This window comes from Saccostrea echinata, unplaced genomic scaffold (assembly GCF_033153115.1).
Source record: "Saccostrea echinata isolate AGI-Se365-2 ecotype Australia unplaced genomic scaffold, CSIRO_AGI_Sech_v1 ptg000022l, whole genome shotgun sequence".
Taxonomy (NCBI): Eukaryota; Metazoa; Mollusca; class Bivalvia; order Ostreida; family Ostreidae; genus Saccostrea; species Saccostrea echinata.
The window spans coordinates 6489260-6506037 of record NW_026889771.1 but is presented as its reverse complement, the minus strand read 5'-3'; positions in this window follow the sequence as shown (position 1 = coordinate 6506037).

Below are 16778 nucleotides of genomic sequence, written 5' to 3'. Positions count from 1 at the left end.
CTATGACTTTCATATTTCACATGTGTATTCCTTGTGACAAGACCTTTCTTTGGGTACCATCATTTTTGACCTTGACCATGGAGTTTGACCCACTTTTGCAAAATTTTATGAGACTTTAACCTTGGCCATAACTTTCGAACAGTTGGTGCTTGGGGTTTCAAACTTCACATGTACATTCCTTGTGACAAGACCTTCTTCTGGATATCAACCTCTTTGACCCTTTGACCTTGACCTAGGAGTTTGACCTACTTTTGAAAAACTTTAACCTTGGCCATAACTTTTGAATAGTTGGTGCTAGGGCTTTCATACTTCACATATGTAATCCTTGTGACAAGACCTTCCTTTGGATACCAACCACTTTGACCTTAACCTTAACGTTTTACTTACTTTTAAAAAACTTTAACCTTCGTCATAACTTTTGAACAGTTGCAGCTAGGTCTTTCAAATTTCACAGGTATATTCCTTGAGACAAGACCTTTCTTTGGGTACCAACATTTTTTATCTTTTGGCCTGGATTTTGACTTGCATTTGAGAAACTTTAACCTTCGCCATAAGCTGCCATACGGGGGCATCAGTGTTTCACAAACATATCTTGTTTCTATACAATTTACTAACCCCGGTCATAATCCTACAAGTAACTTTTCCATTATTAATCCATGTAGTTGCAACGTCACGTTAATCATTAGGGAATCTTTCAAGCCCACAGTGTGCCAATGTGAATGTCATGAGACTTTTTTAACTATGTACACCAAGACGTAAGCATAGTCATGGACATTGATCATACAGTGAATATATCTTGATTCGCCTTTACCTTGCATCAATAAAAAATTGACGAGTTTTATCAAATGTAATAATTATAATGAACTCGAAATAAAGACACCACGGAGCCTGCCACTTCTGTTTAAAATTTGGCTATTTAATTAAAGGTTATAATGGCCGACTAACAACAAAACTCTATGAATGTCTTCAGCTTTTCCATCGTCAGTTTTCCTTATCAATGTAGTAATACATGTATTTCACGATCACCTGCGTATGGTGTTTATGTCTCACAACTTATTCGATACGCAAGAGCATGCTCCGAGTACGATTTTTTTTTTTTACCGAGGCAGGCCACTGATAAATAAGTTGATGTTATAGGGATTTCAACAACCTGGTTTAAACTCAGCATTTCGAAATTCTATGGTCGTTATAATGACCTTTTGGAAATATAACCTATCACTGAGTTGTATTTTGACTGTCAAGTTTAATACCAATTGCGGCCATTGTTTTTTATACTAAATTTGATTACGGATTACTGGTTTTCTGTCTACCAAAACATAAGGCTCATGACGGGTGTGACAGGTTAACAGGGGATGCTTACTCCTCCTCGGCACTTGATCCCGCCTCTGAAATTTCCAGAAGTCCGTACTTTATGCCCTATTTACAAATTTGTATCATTTAAAGGATTTTTGATATCGATCACTCTTCGTTATCTCCACGTATAACGTCCGGACCAGCTTCTGACTTTTCAGTTTGTCAGTATTTTTGTTGGTCTACCAAACGCCTCTACCGTCTGATATTCGGTTCAGTCATCTTTGAACCTCTCTTGCCAGGTATAAAACCAGTGTCTGAAATATTACATATTTTAAAAAAATCGAATTTCTTTTAATATAGCCTTAGATACCAATGTTTATTAGCATAATATAAAATAAGAGGTGATGTATAGTGTTTTACAATGATAGGTAATGCTTTATACTCTATGCATTATAAATTAATTCATGTAAACAGAAGAAATTATTGTACAGGATAAGTATAAAAATTATGAAATTTTCTTCAAATACCTGGATGCATTTAGTTTTCAGCTTAAAATATATTTGTTTACCAATTTTCAATTAAAAAATTCATAGTAGGTGTTTCTATTCACATTTCCTTAAATATTATTTGAGATTTACTAATTTTCCCTATGTAATATGATTAACTTTAATGGTGAAGTAAGAAGAATTACTGTGAGTAAATACATATTACTTTGAGAATTCAGAGATATTTTTGTGTGCATTTTCAATTATTCAATGTCTGGTTTTCAGAACCCGAGGAATGGACTACCTTAAAGCTAAAGTGGCGAATTCTGTAATAATTGAGTAAAAATATACAATTGATTTACATGTAAGTCATAAAATGAAACTTGCGGATAATAAAACGATTCAGAAGTTCAAGTCGATTCTTTGAAATTAAATGCATATTTATTTAAAGGTTACTTACCCCCCTTTTTGTTGTATCATAATTTAGTCATGGTAACTTGGTGTAATGTATTAGAAAAAAAATACGTTGGAAAAAAGTTGGACCCCCCTCCCCCAACCTTCTTCCTCCCACCCTCCGCGAAATATTATTTTCGAGTTTGAAGACAGTTTTCTTCTTTTCTTTTCTTGTCAAAATTTATTCCAGGTAAGTTAGATTTTTTTCCCTATTAACCCCCCCCCCCTTTCAAAAACGATACTACGTCTCTGACTATAAAATCAGTTGTTAAAGACCACTGTTAATCAGAAAGAAAAATTTGAATTATTTTATTTGTGTATGACTGCACCTCATTATATGTAGATAATTTTGGTTAAAGATGGTCTTCATATTGAAAATGATATGAAAATATATATTTAATTTTCAAGCTCCTATCTCTGTAAATTATAGCAATCTGTTTAAAATTAATCATTGATTTCTTGGAGCAGTGGTGTGATTGCTGTACTGAAAAATGTTATGTTTCCGAGATTTAAAGGAGTATTTTCCACTCATTTTTAGTTTTTTTTCCTATCTTTTCTGTGGTTTTTTAATGTTTCTTGATGAATACAATTTCAAAAAAGTCTTATATATACGATACACTTTGAAAGTATCTCGGAAAGAGAAAGTTCAACTATTTTATTTAATTTGACAAATTGATAGCTCCTTGGTTACAGAATTTTCTAATTCTCATGTCTCCAAATTGGAGTAACGAACATGTAAATTGATTATTATATTTTATCAGAAAGTGAAAAAACAAGTTCGGGCCAGGAGCTTGCTATGTGCCTTAATTAGGGTATAAAATTTAATCTATGACTACTTTTGATCTTTGTAGTTGTATGATTTTTTCGTATTCAACGATAAAATATTTGAATCTACTTCACGAGGTTTTTCAAGTATAGCATTGCTTTAAATTTACAAATTTTCAGTGTATTGTGCAGTTCTTAGTAAATCAAAACAAACGTTGATCATATTTTCATGAAGATATATATATATATATATATATATATATATATATAACAAATACGTTTATTATTAATATTATTAATATTATTTTTTTTTTAGATAAAATTGACTTTTTTATTCAAAATATTAAAACCACATTTCTTAACCGTAGAGTATCGAGAGATTAAAACGCATAGTAAACACCCCCTGTACTGTGAACAGTTTTCACCAGCTGTTCACTGTGTAATGGCGTGTAGTTCTACTGGCTCTGAAGATTTTATCTACAAATTACTCAAAAAGGGGATAAATAATGTCACTTGTGAGTATTTATAATATTAATTGTTGATTGTAGATGTGAAATATGTTTTTGTTGGCTTAACGGTAGAATTAAACGAACAGCATCATCGGATATGGCTATTCGTTAAAAAAACACCAGAACAATCGTGGGTATCCGGCGATTTCAGAAATGGTCAGTGAAAATTTATGTAAAGAAAAGAACTTCTTTGTTCAAAAGTTCTGGTGTAGATAAAGTAAGAAATTGACTTGTTCAGAGCATACATGTAAATCTAACACTACATGTATAATCAAATAAATCAAATGAAGTGGTTATGTATATCAAAAAGTTAGGCTATAACTTTCACTGCATATTTGCACATTTGGCGAGTTAACCCTCCTAGATCAGTAGGTAGAACATCAGATTTAAAGACTGATGGTTCATAGGCGTAGTCACAGGGGGGCAGCGGGGGCACTAGCCCCCCACTTTCAGATATGGGGGGCAAGAGTCTGTCTGTGCCCCCCCCACTTAATGTAGAACAAAATCACAGCTATGTTGAAATTATTTTTTTTTATTGACTTTAGACATAAACAAACATACATACACATACACAAACACAGACACACCACGGCGGGAAAGCTTACATACAGATTTTTAGGAATAAACATGAAATATAAAAAATATATGAATACACAAGATATACTAAAATAATAATGTAGATGACATAAATTTATCTATATGTTTATGTTTTCAAATATCTGGCGCCAGTTAATCCATCTTCTTTTATACACATGAAGTTCATTGTTAAATTTATACAATTTTTCTTCAAATTTGTAATACACATATAAGTATTTAATGCTATGTTGAAATTATAGTAAAACTCATTTTATGGCAAATTTATTTTATTTTGAGCAACAACTGAGTAAGCATTTCTCTTGAAGTAATAGTAATGTAATATACTTTATACGTGCCCTCCAATAATTATATATATAATTCCTACAGGCCTGTTGGTTTCTTTATATTACACGTTTTAGATCTTTTTTGGATTTGACCCCCCCCCCCCCACTTTTAAGTTTGTGACTACGCCTCTGTGGTTGTACGTTCAAGCAACACTATGACCCTCCCCCCCCCCCCGGTTATCGAGCGTAAATTCTTGAGATTTCCCCAAAATCATATCTTTAACTTTATTTTTATAGCAGCAAAATTTGAACTATCTTTGCTTTGAGTTGCTTTTTTAAACAGGTCCAGTACAATCAGTACATTTAGCTACGTAGCTAAAATTACCTACCGTAGCTTTATTTACCTACCTCAGGTAGCTTTATTTAGCTATTTCAAGGCATCTTTTCACAGTTTTGCTTTTTATTTAAAAAGACAAAAAGTCGCAAGAAAATGTCTACTAATATTTATTCTAGGTATCATTTAAAAAGCAATCTAAAGCAGAGATCGTTTTAACATTGCTGCGTTTGATCACTTTTAAGGAAAATATGTATTCCCATTGTTTGAGTAACTGTACACACCTTGTGCGCGATGAGGCGTGGATAAGTATGATTACTTCACATTGTGCTCATGTTAACCAAAACTGGTTTTCTTTGTTATTACACTCAAGAAGTAACTGTTAGGTCACAAATTAACTGTTGTATATAGCCCCAAAACTTTTAGAACTTTAATGATTGCAATTGCGCAAAAAAAGACACATCTCCAAGAGTGATTTTTTCATGAATTGTTTTCAGATGAGTTCAAAGTTGAAAATTATCACTGCATCAAAGTGCAATTTTCTGCACTTTCTGGGAAAAATTCTTATTTAAGAAATAAGTTTGATTTAGTAGTTAAATAAAGCTACTTCAGGTAGGTAAATAAAGCAATGTAGGTAATTCAAGCTACGTAGCTAAATCTAGTGATTGTACCGGACCTGTTAAAAGTCCATATGGTACTAACATGAGTATACTCGCGAATTTGTCTTTTTTTATATACGTAAAAACTCATCTGTGAAGAACTGCATTAAGGAGGAATGCCACACCAAAGTTTTATTTCGAAGATTTTTAAGACATCCCTGTTAAGTTATGGTTTCAGCATTGAAATGCCGATATTAGCTCTTAATTATTTTATAAGAATTTTTTCCAATTTTTCATAGGAAATGAAAAAAAAAATGTTTTATTTGCAAATGAAATGCCTTAGAGTTAAAAATTTGCTGTTCAGAAATGCATAATATGAATATCTAATGAAATATGTAAAGAAAAGCTAGATAAACATTTTAATTTTTTAAATTAAAAAAATTATCAAAATAAAACACATTATTTGTGAATATTATCAAAACCTATGGATAATATTTTCATAAAACAAGTCACAACTACAAAGGATATATTAGACAATCAGATTTTTAAAAAGAAATTGAAATGAAATTGCGAAATTTTAGAGAAATTAATTTTTTGAATTTTGGCCAATCCCGATCGAAATTAAACTGATGCCAACCAGAATTTTATAATAATTGGAAATATATAACATTTTCACGAGAATTATAATTTGTTTAGGTGAAATACGGGTTGAAAAGTAATTGAACTTGACAATCAAATACATTTCTCAGTGATGAATACATAAAGAAGGCAATAAATTATTATTTTATTTATTTTGTGTTAAATTTGTTCGGGATCGATTTAATTTTGATCGGGATTGTTCCAAATATTAAAATACACTTCTGTAATTATTTTCAATAAAATTTTGCAATTTCATTTCAATTTCTATTTAAAATATGATTGACTAACATGTTTTTTCTAACTGTGACTAGTTTTATGATGACTTTATCAATAGATTTAAAAAATATTCACAAATAATGTGTTTAATTTTCATAAATAATTTTTTTATTTAAAAAATTAAAACTGTATATCCTATGGAATTCCATATACGACAGTCAACTGCTTTCTGCCAACTTCTCACTGCTTACAGCCAACTGCTCACTGCTTACTGCCAAGTGCCACACATATTTGATTAAATTTTCATATTTATATTGATATTTATGTAAATTTTCATAAAACTAGGCGCGGATCCAGGATTTTTTTCCAGGAGGGGTCCACCCAAATAAAAAAAAAATCTAACCCAGAAATTTCTTTACAAGAAAAAAAACGTAAACTCCTTACCAAAACGTGAAAAACCTATTTCGTGGTGGTGGGGGGGGGGGGGGATGGCTTCTTATGCTTCATATCTTCATGTCTATGACTTTTCATACCAACTTAACACGGACCCGCGTTTTCTAGGGGGGGGGGGGGGGGGAGGTGTCCAAGGTCACTTTTAGTTTGTTTAGTAATATGCATTAAATAACTCTACATATTCCGGGGGGAGGGGGAGAGGAGAGTCCGGAACCCCACCCCACCCCCTAGATCCGCGCATGTAAAACATAACTTATTTGGGAAAACAAAGAGATATAAGTCTTTAATTTGAGAAAATTTTTCACTATAGAAATTAACGGAAAATGGAAATTGATTTTCAAAACATCTTTCCCCGCGAAACAACGAATCCTTTTTTTTTCAGTTTTTATGAATTGAAATCGTTATTTCACAAATTCATTCCAAAGGTTTTGTTGTCTCACGGGGGAGGGGGGGGGGGGCGTATTTAAAGATTAAAAACAGTTCCCACCGTATACTTTACAGTAGTGCTCCCTCAAAAAAGACGCCTGTGACTTTTATTATTTCTTGTCCAAGGGAATTATGTTGGATTTTGCCCCCCCCCCCCCCCCGCACTGAAATTGCTTTTCTTTGCCTGAGATCAACTGTTTTTACATAGAGTAATAGGCCTTTATGATTTTTTATTAGTATTTCTGAAATAAATGCATATACCAACAAATATTACCCAAGATCCCACTAAGTTCCCCTCCGCCCCATTTTTCTGACGTATATATTTAAGCCTTTAATATCCCCCCGTCAAAAATCTATTGAATTATTTGCCTGCAAGGAAATGTGGGAATTAGATGTTTTGTATTTAAGAGGGAATACTCTTTCCTCCTATTTATTCCTTCCTTGCCTTCACTGTTTAAAAATTAAAAAAATTGTAAATAAGGTTCATAAACCCTCTGCTCACCCAGATAAAATGTTTCTATAACTCGTATGATTTTCCAAAAGAAATGTATTTTTTTAGTGAAATACAAACGATTATAGCATAGCTTAATTGCGGGCAAAATTGGACAAAAAAGACCCTTCAACTCGACAAGATTATAAAGGAATAGATATTTGTATCATTAAGAGTTATCTCTCCTATCAGAGTATCGATGAACCTTAATATTATTGTTATCTTTCATAGGGTTTATTCAATTAAGCATGGGTATTAAAGATATTAAAGATAACAAAACAGGAAATATCATCTATGAGCAGTGGCAGTTGGCAGTAAGCAGTGAGCAGTTGGCAGTGAGCAGTTGGCAGTAAGCACTTGACTGTCGTATATGGAATTCCATAATATCCAGCCTTAGCCTTTCTTTTTCTGAGGAAAATTTTCTCGGCAATTTTTTTTCTTTTATTAAAAAAATAATGTGGTATTAGCGGGGTTCGAACCCTAGCAATAAAAATCTTCATTACCATTTTCTTTCGAGACTAGCGCGCTAACCACTAGACTACACAAGTCCTGATAAATAGTGGCATGTTTGTGATAGACTTCAAGTATTTCTCGAAAAGATGCGAACGTTTTGTCATAAAAGTATATTTTTAAGGTTTAGTGGGCCTTTGCTCCATATTTTTGGATTTTGGATTTTTGTATATTTTTATGCAAACTTTGAGGATTAACTTAAAAAAATGGAGCGACAACCCACTCATATTGAAAAATAGTGTTATAGTATCAGAAAATGGCCCTTTTGCCCTCTTTAGTGTGTGTATAATATTTCATAAGCAAATAATTTCAATCTTTGTGAGATTTTTGTAAATTGTAGAGATTTTGCATAAAGTATAGTTTAATGTTATATGAAATATCAAGAAAAATTTTGATATAATTGAAATTTAATTTTTCACCTTCATGTTTGTCACACTATAGGCTTTTCGCTCAAGACATTCACCCATCTTCTTTCAAGATAAATTATTTTATCAATAAATATATTAAATAAATTTCTTTCAAGATTTCAGGGCTAAATCTAATGGCTTTACCGAACCTATAAGATATGATCTGCTAGTCGATAGTGTACAGTCATTTTTTTAAAACTTGAGTATGAGGTCACTCAAGTGTATAATGTTTCTTTTTACAGGTAAATTATCTGAGTTTATTTCAGTTTACTGCAGTGCCAGGAAATCAAAGTAAACGTTCAAATTTTGTTCAGGTTATTTATATCCATATTTAATTGAAAGATAAAAAGAACATGACATCAATTAAAAAAAGTTATATTAAGTTAAAATTGACTTGTCAATTTAAACATTCACCTCAAAGAAGTGCGCACTTTTTCACTTCCGGTACCGTGAACAGTATTATCAGTAAATTGACACAGTCCTTTACCTGTTATTTCACTGATTCTGAAGATATAAAGATACGATTTACTCATAAAGAAAAGAAATAGGTTGCTTAAGAGTATTCATAATATAGATTGTTTTTATATAGTGTATGCGATAGGTGTCCTTCCAAAAGACCAAACGGGGGGGGGGGGTTACATGTATCCCCTTCATTCTTTTTGTTCGTCAAAGAGGTTTTGTTAGGTCCCCCTGAATACTTTCAATTGCTTTTGATTCTATTTAAATAAATCTTATACATAAGTATTACAGCAAGATAAATAATTCTGTATAGGCTCTTCAAAATATAAATAAGAATTACTGAGTATGTGATTTTTTAGCTCTACTAATCAGAGACCAAAAGAACTAATGTGATAGAAAGAAGTCCATCTGTGTGTCTGTCTGTCCATCTGTAAACATGTTTCAAAATGCTACAGTAGACTGTTACATAATTCTGTGTAACAATTTTGATTTCACAAACAGTGTAACCATGTTTACCATAAGTAGAAATTTCTTTGAAATTCTTTCAAACTGTATTCCTACAATTTTGGTCCAATTTCAATATATAAGACTTGGTTCACTAGTGCACTATTCTTAGAAACATAATTCTTTCTATCATTTTTTTTACAGTGTTTTCATGATTTCTAGAAATAGAAATTTCTATGAAATTCTTTCAAAGACCTACTCTTACAGTTTTGGTCCAATTTCAATAAGAAATTGTACATAAGTACACTTTATTTAGATGAATAATTCTTTTATCAGTTTCTGACTTCAATACCTGTGTTGCCAATACTAAAAATAGAAATAGAAATTTCTGTGAATCTACTCCTACAGTTTTGGTCAAGTTTCAACATGACTTGGTACGTAAGTAAACTATGCTAAGATACATAATTCTGTTTATTAGTATTTGATTTCACAGTGTTGTCATAGTTTCTAAGAATAGAAAATTAAATATAAAAATATGAAATATTCTTTTTAAATTCTTCAATTAATAAAAAGACTTGGTACATTAATGCTCTATACTAAGATACAGATGGTACCCTCTGGTAGAGAACCAGGGCCTATTTTTATACCCGCCATGAATATGGCCGGGGCATATAGAGTTTGTCATGTCCGTCTTCCGTCCTTCCATCCTTCTGTCCTTCCATTGCGCTTTGCGTTAAGCTCAGTTCAAAGCTCAGTTTCAAAGAAACTATTCAAGATATTTATATCAGTGTTCATATGCTGATACATACTGATGAGAGCTATTCCACTGCATCAACATATATGACCTTGACCTCACTTTGCTTAAATAAGTGTTTAGCTCAGTTTTTAATAATTTATTCAAGATAGTGTAATCAAACTTCATATGCTGATACATACTGATGAAAGTTATTTAACTGCATCAACATTTTGACCTGTCTTTGACCTTGACCTTTTTTCTTGAATTTGGGTTTAGCTCAGTTTTAAAGAAACCGTTCATGATATATTTATCAAACTTCATATGCTAATACATACTGATGTAAGCTTTTCAATAGCATCAACATTTTTTTACCTTGACCTTCCTTTTCTTCAATTAGTGTTTTCTTAAATTAGTATTTAGCTCAGTTTTAGATAAACCATTCAAGATATTTTTATCAAACTTATTATGCTTATACATATTAATGAGTGTTATTCAACTGCTTCAAAAAATTTAGAACTTTCCTGTGACATTGACCTCACTATTCTTAAATTTGCATTTTGCTTAGTTTTAAAGAAACTGTTTAAGCGTATGCACTTATACATCGTCATAATTTGGTAAGAATTTATCATTTTTATCCAGGAATAGAGGCGTACAAGACGAAGAAAATCCACCGCTTTGAAAAAAGACATTTTTCATTTTATAAAGTTCATGAAAGGTAACATTTTTCAAAAATGTTATTGTCAATATCATCTTTTTACACATTTGCTTCCTTTATTTTATTGAATAGCTTATTGATAAACAATCTATTTTTCATATATGTTTTTAAGGTATATGTGAAAAGACTTAAAAGCTCCACACGTGATTCAAACTCTCTTCAAAGCTCGTGGATAAAAGTAAGCCTGAACGCGTTAACCACTAGGCCACGAAGTCTTGTTGTGTGTCAGTGTGATTTACATAAACGAGTTGATAAAGCTTAATTTTTTCAGAAATGTTCGATTTTCAAATAGAATTGGTTCAGACTCCATTTTTTGGAAACATAAAATAGATTTTACATTTACTTTTCTGTCGTTTAAACGTTAATGAAGAATGGAGACTTGATCCATTCATATTTTTAAAAAAAAACAACATTTTTTATGGCGTAATAACCTTATTTTCCACTAAATATACCTAACTGGCGCCTTAAAAGCAAATTACCAACCAATACTATCATTCCAGTAACAGCGTGTCACTTTGCTTAATCGAGCGTGATAAAGTTTCACATGTTGATTACCATAATACTTCATCGATTGGATGTTTGATTTCAATGAAAGCAATACTACTTTGCATATGAAATACAGAACCCAGCAATACTGACCAATCCTAATGAATGATTCTTCACGAGAATGCAGTAAACAATAATCACATGTGGACAGGCAAAGCAAGTTTTAATCCTTATAATGATGATATTGATCACTATATAGTATAATAGTAGCAGAGTATAGCCTTACTTATTTCATGCTTTAAATTTTTCTCATACGTACATGTATTAATTCCATTCGGTCAAATCAAAACAAATATATGACACATACTATTTTGAGGACAGAAAACGGGCTTTGACTGACCACGTGTTGCTGCTGACTGCCGCACTGGTAAACAATCATTCAATATGATTGGCCAGTGTTATCGGGGTATTGTTTGATTCTGTGTTTATGCAAAGTGGCATTGATTTCATTCAAATCAAACATCCAATCGATGAGTAATATGGTAATCAATTTGTGAAACTTTAGCACGCTTGATCAAGCAAAGTGACACGCTGTTATTGGAATGATAGTAAGTCATTCATTCATAAAAAAAGCCGAATCAAATGTTTTTAAGATGCCAGTTCAGAAAATACAATTTTTTAAAAATATAATTTTTCCGTGAACTTTGAAAATTAAGAAAATATTGTCTCAGAGCGGGGGAACGTCCTCGCCTTGTACGCCCTCTTTCTTTTTAGAGTTGTCGCCCGCGTGGCACAGTGATTAGAGCGTCTGCTTTAGAGTAGCGGAGTAAGGAGTTGATCCTTACGTTGCGGGTTCGAATCCCACTGTGGGACGTGGAGACCGGTCCTTCGAATAAGACCGTATAAACCGAGGTCCCGTGACGCAGTAGGTGTTGGCACGAAAAGGATCCCTCACTGCTCAATGGCCGTAAGTGCCGAGCATAGGACAAAATTTGCAGCTCTCCACCGGCAAGTGGTGGCGTCTCCATATGAGTGAAAAATTCTCGAGAGGAACGTTAAACAACATACAATCAATCAATCTTTTTAGAGTTAAATTTACAATTTAAAAGATACTACTCAGTATATTATCACCAAACTTCATACACTAATGCAAATTTTCATGTTGCATAACGTATATACCCACGGTGGGGAATTCATTTTTTATGGACATATTTATAGTTTTAAATGCCACTTATACCACAATTCTATTCTGATTACAACTAATCTTTGTCCTCTAGTAGGCAACATATAGGTACGCACAAGATATATAAGTTTAGGGTTTTTGTTGAATAGTGTTACCAAATTGATTAACAAAAAAAAAGCGATTTTGATGAATGGTGTTACCAAAGTAAATATCAATTTTTAAAAAATCTGTAATATTATTTCAAAAGACAACTATAGTGTATTTCTTTAACATCCTGACTCTCTGTGTTAATAGGAGGATGCCTGGATCCCAATGTTAGGAACGATTTCCTTGTCTGTCAGGAGGAGGGTGGGGAGCAGGGCGGGGAATTAACTGCTGACAAGCAGAGAAGAAAAGGTAAGATTCATGTGATGAAATCTATCTTGTGTGGATTTCTTGGGCTATTGTTCAGTTGATGTGAAGTCTTAAAATTTATTTGACATTTTGAATTTTGTTTTATTTCAGCAGTAGGCGGTTTGGATGATCTGCAGCCCCTGGTGTGGACAAATCTTGCCTCCCAGTCAACTGCAGTCATCGTTGGAAGATGCAGTAAGATTTGAGATCTGCTCGCTGCAAACTTTCCCCATCTTTTACTTGTCAATTGATGTTGACCTGGTTTGGCCTTGTCCTCTTGACTTCCACTGACAGGATGCAGAAGAGAAGGACCCATCCCAAGGAGCAGAAGAGGACCCAGTTCATCAGCCAGAGAGCCTGATAGAGAAGCTTTTTTCATTTATCCCTCTGTCCTCCTTACTCTAACATGACTAACCATCTCCCTTCCCCTCCTCTACTCTCACCTCTCTTATGTCCTTTCCCAAAGTAACAGTCCCCTTTTGCTAACTTATTTTTCAAGTAATTTTTGTTTATAATTTTGTGAATTTTTGCAGTTGATTTGTGAATTTCTATTTCATTTCTGTAATTGTTTTGATTTTTTACTAATCTTTTATCAGTTGTATATTTTCAGGGGTTCAGATGAGGGACGACGACAGAAGAGGACTTTGGCCGGCCAAAAGAAGAAGAGGACTGCATTGCCCAGCTATGAGCAGAAACCAACATTGGCCAGAGTGGTAAGAACATACTGCATTTGTTGCTATTTTGATTCCCTGTTGTTTTTATTCTAAGATGATCAAAACATTTAGGGTATTTCTTTAACATCCTGACTCTCTGTGTTAATAGGAGGATGCCTGGATCCCAATGTTAGGAACGATTTCCTTGTCTGTCAGGAGGAGGGTGGGGAGCAGGGCGGGGAATTAACTGCTGACAAGCAGAGAAGAAAAGGTAAGATTCATGTGATGAAATCTATCTTGTGTGAATTTCTTGGGCTATTGTTCAGTTGATGTGAAGTCTTAAAATTTATTTGACATTTTGAATTTTGTTTTATTTCAGCAGTAGGCGGTTTGGTTGATCTGCAGCCCCTGGTGTGGACGAATCTTGCCTCCCAATCAACTGCAGTCATCGTTGGAAGATCAGGGATCGACATTAAGGGTTGTCCGATTGCCCAGGGCAACTTAATTCTCAGTTCGGGCAAGTGAAACTGCCGATGTAGTTGTCCGATCGGGCAAGTGAATATATTACTAATAGAAACTTTTTTTTTAAAATCTTACATTAGTTAATAAAAAAAAATTGAACACTGATTTTCGCCAGGTTCTGCATTTGGAACCCCTTGGTCAGACGTTCGTAGCGTTTCTCAATCAAGAATTTATTCCGATATCGGGATATCGGCACGATGTATTGTGGACAGGATATCTGTGTTTCGAAACATGGAAACAGTTTTCCTTTAGGCGTTACATGGCTTCAGTTTTTTCGGGGTAGGGGGGGGGGGGGAATCAAAATTCACAAAATTAATGATCGTACAGAAAATAATTGTAAAAAATATGAATTTTATTTTAAGGAATAAAGCTGCATGGAAGTGTGAGTTTTCAGGATAGTAAATGACAGAAAAGTGATGAACATGTATTTTACAAATGTAGCATCACTGGCATATCAACATTTTTTCTGGCAGTTTACTCAATATGTCACACTTCATTTACAATAATATATTATGTTACCGGTATTTTTTTCGTTCTAAATTCTAATTTGGGCAACCAAGTTTGGCATTCGGACAAGTCAAAGTTTGAGTTCACTTGCCCGAAGGGCAAGTGAATCTGAAAGTTAATGTCTATCCCTGAAGATGCGGTAAGATTTGAGATCTGCTTGCTGCAAACTTTCCCCATCTTTTACTTGTCAATTGATGTTGACCTGGTTTGGCCTTGACCTCTTGACTTCCACTGACAGGATGCAGAAGAGAAGGACCCATCCCAAGGAGCAGAAGAGGACCCAGTTCATCAGCCAGAGAGCCTGATAGAGAAGCTTTTTTTCATTTATCCCTCTGTCCTCCTTACTCTAACATGACTAACCATCTCCCTTCCCCTCCTCTACTCTCACCTCTCTTATGTCCTTTCCCAAAGTAACAGTCCCCTTTTGCTAACTTATTTTTCAAGTAATTTTTGTTTATAATTTTGTGAATTTTTGCAGTTGATTTGTGAATTTCTATTTCATTTCTGTAATTGTTTTGATTTTTTACTAATCTTTTATCAGTTGTATATTTTCAGGGGTTCAGATGAGGGACGACGACAGAAGAGGACTTTGGCCGGCCAAAAGAAGAAGAGGACTGCATTGCCCAGCTATGAGCAGAAACCAACATTGGCCAGAGTGGTAAGAACATACTGCATTTGTTGCTATTTTGATTCCCTGTTGTTTTTATTCTAAGATGATCAAAACATTTAGGGTATTTCTTTAACATCCTGACTCTCTGTGTTAATAGGAGGATGCCTGGATCCCAATGTTAGGAACGATTTCCTTGTCTGTCAGGAGGAGGGTGGGGAGCAGGGCGGGGAATTAACTGCTGACAAGCAGAGAAGAAAAGGTAAGATTCATGTGATGAAATCTATCTTGTGTGGATTTCTTGGGCTATTGTTCAGTTGATGTGAAGTCTTAAAAGTCAAATGAATTTTGTTTTATTTCAGCAGTAGGCGGTTTGGATGATCTGCAGCCCCTGGTGTGGACGAATCTTGCCTCCCAATCAACTGCAGTCATCGTTGGAAGATGCGGTAAGATTTGAGATCTGCTTGCTGCAAACTTTCCCCATCTTTTACTTGTCAATTGATGTTGACCTGGTTTGGCCTTGACCTCTTGACTTCCACTGACAGGATGCAGAAGAGAAGGATCCATCCCAAGGAGCAGAAGAGGACCCAGTTCATCAGCCAGAGAGCCTGATAGAGAAGCTTTTTTTCATTTATCCCTCTGTCCTCCTTACTCTAACATGACTAACCATCTCCCTTCCCCTCCTCTACTCTCACCTCTCTTATGTCCTTTCCCAAAGTAACAGTCCCCTTTTGCTAACTTATTTTTCAAGTAATTTTTGTTTATAATTTTGTGAATTTTTGCAGTTGATTTGTGAATTTCTATTTCATTTCTGTAATTGTTTTGATTTTTTACTAATCTTTTGTCAGTTGTATATTTTCAGGGGTTCAGATGAGGGACGACGACAGAAGAGGACTTTGGCCGGCCAAAAGAAGAAGAGGACTGCATTGCCCAGCTATGAGCAGAAACCAACATTGGCCAGAGTGGTAAGAACATACTGCATTTGTTGCTATTTTGATTCCCTGTTGTTTTTATTCTAAGATGATCAAAACATTTAGGGTATTTCTTTAACATCCTGACTCTCTGTGTTAATAGGAGGATGCCTGGATCCCAATGTTAGGAACGATTTCCTTGTCTGTCAGGAGGAGGGTGGGGAGCAGGGCGGGGAATTAACTGCTGACAAGCAGAGAAGAAAAGGTAAGATTCATGTGATGAAATCTATCTTGTGTGAATTTCTTGGGCTATTGTTCAGTTGATGTGAAGTCTTAAAATTTATTTGACATTTTGAATTTTGTTTTATTTCAGCAGTAGGCGGTTTGGATGATCTGCAGCCCCTGGTGTGGACGAATCTTGCCTCCCAATCAACTGCAGTCATCGTTGGAAGATCAGGGATCGACATTAAGGGTTGTCCGATTGCCCAGGGCAACTTAATTCTCAGTTCGGGCAAGTGAAACTGCCGATGTAGTTGTCCGATCGGGCAAGTGAATATATTACTAATAGAAACTTTTTTTTTAAAATCTTACATTAGTTAATTAAAAAAAAATTGAACACTGATTTTCGCCAGGTTCTGCATTTGGAACCCCTTGGTCAGACGTTCGTAGCGTTTCTCAATCAAGAATTTATTCCGATATCGGGATATCGGCACGATGTATTGT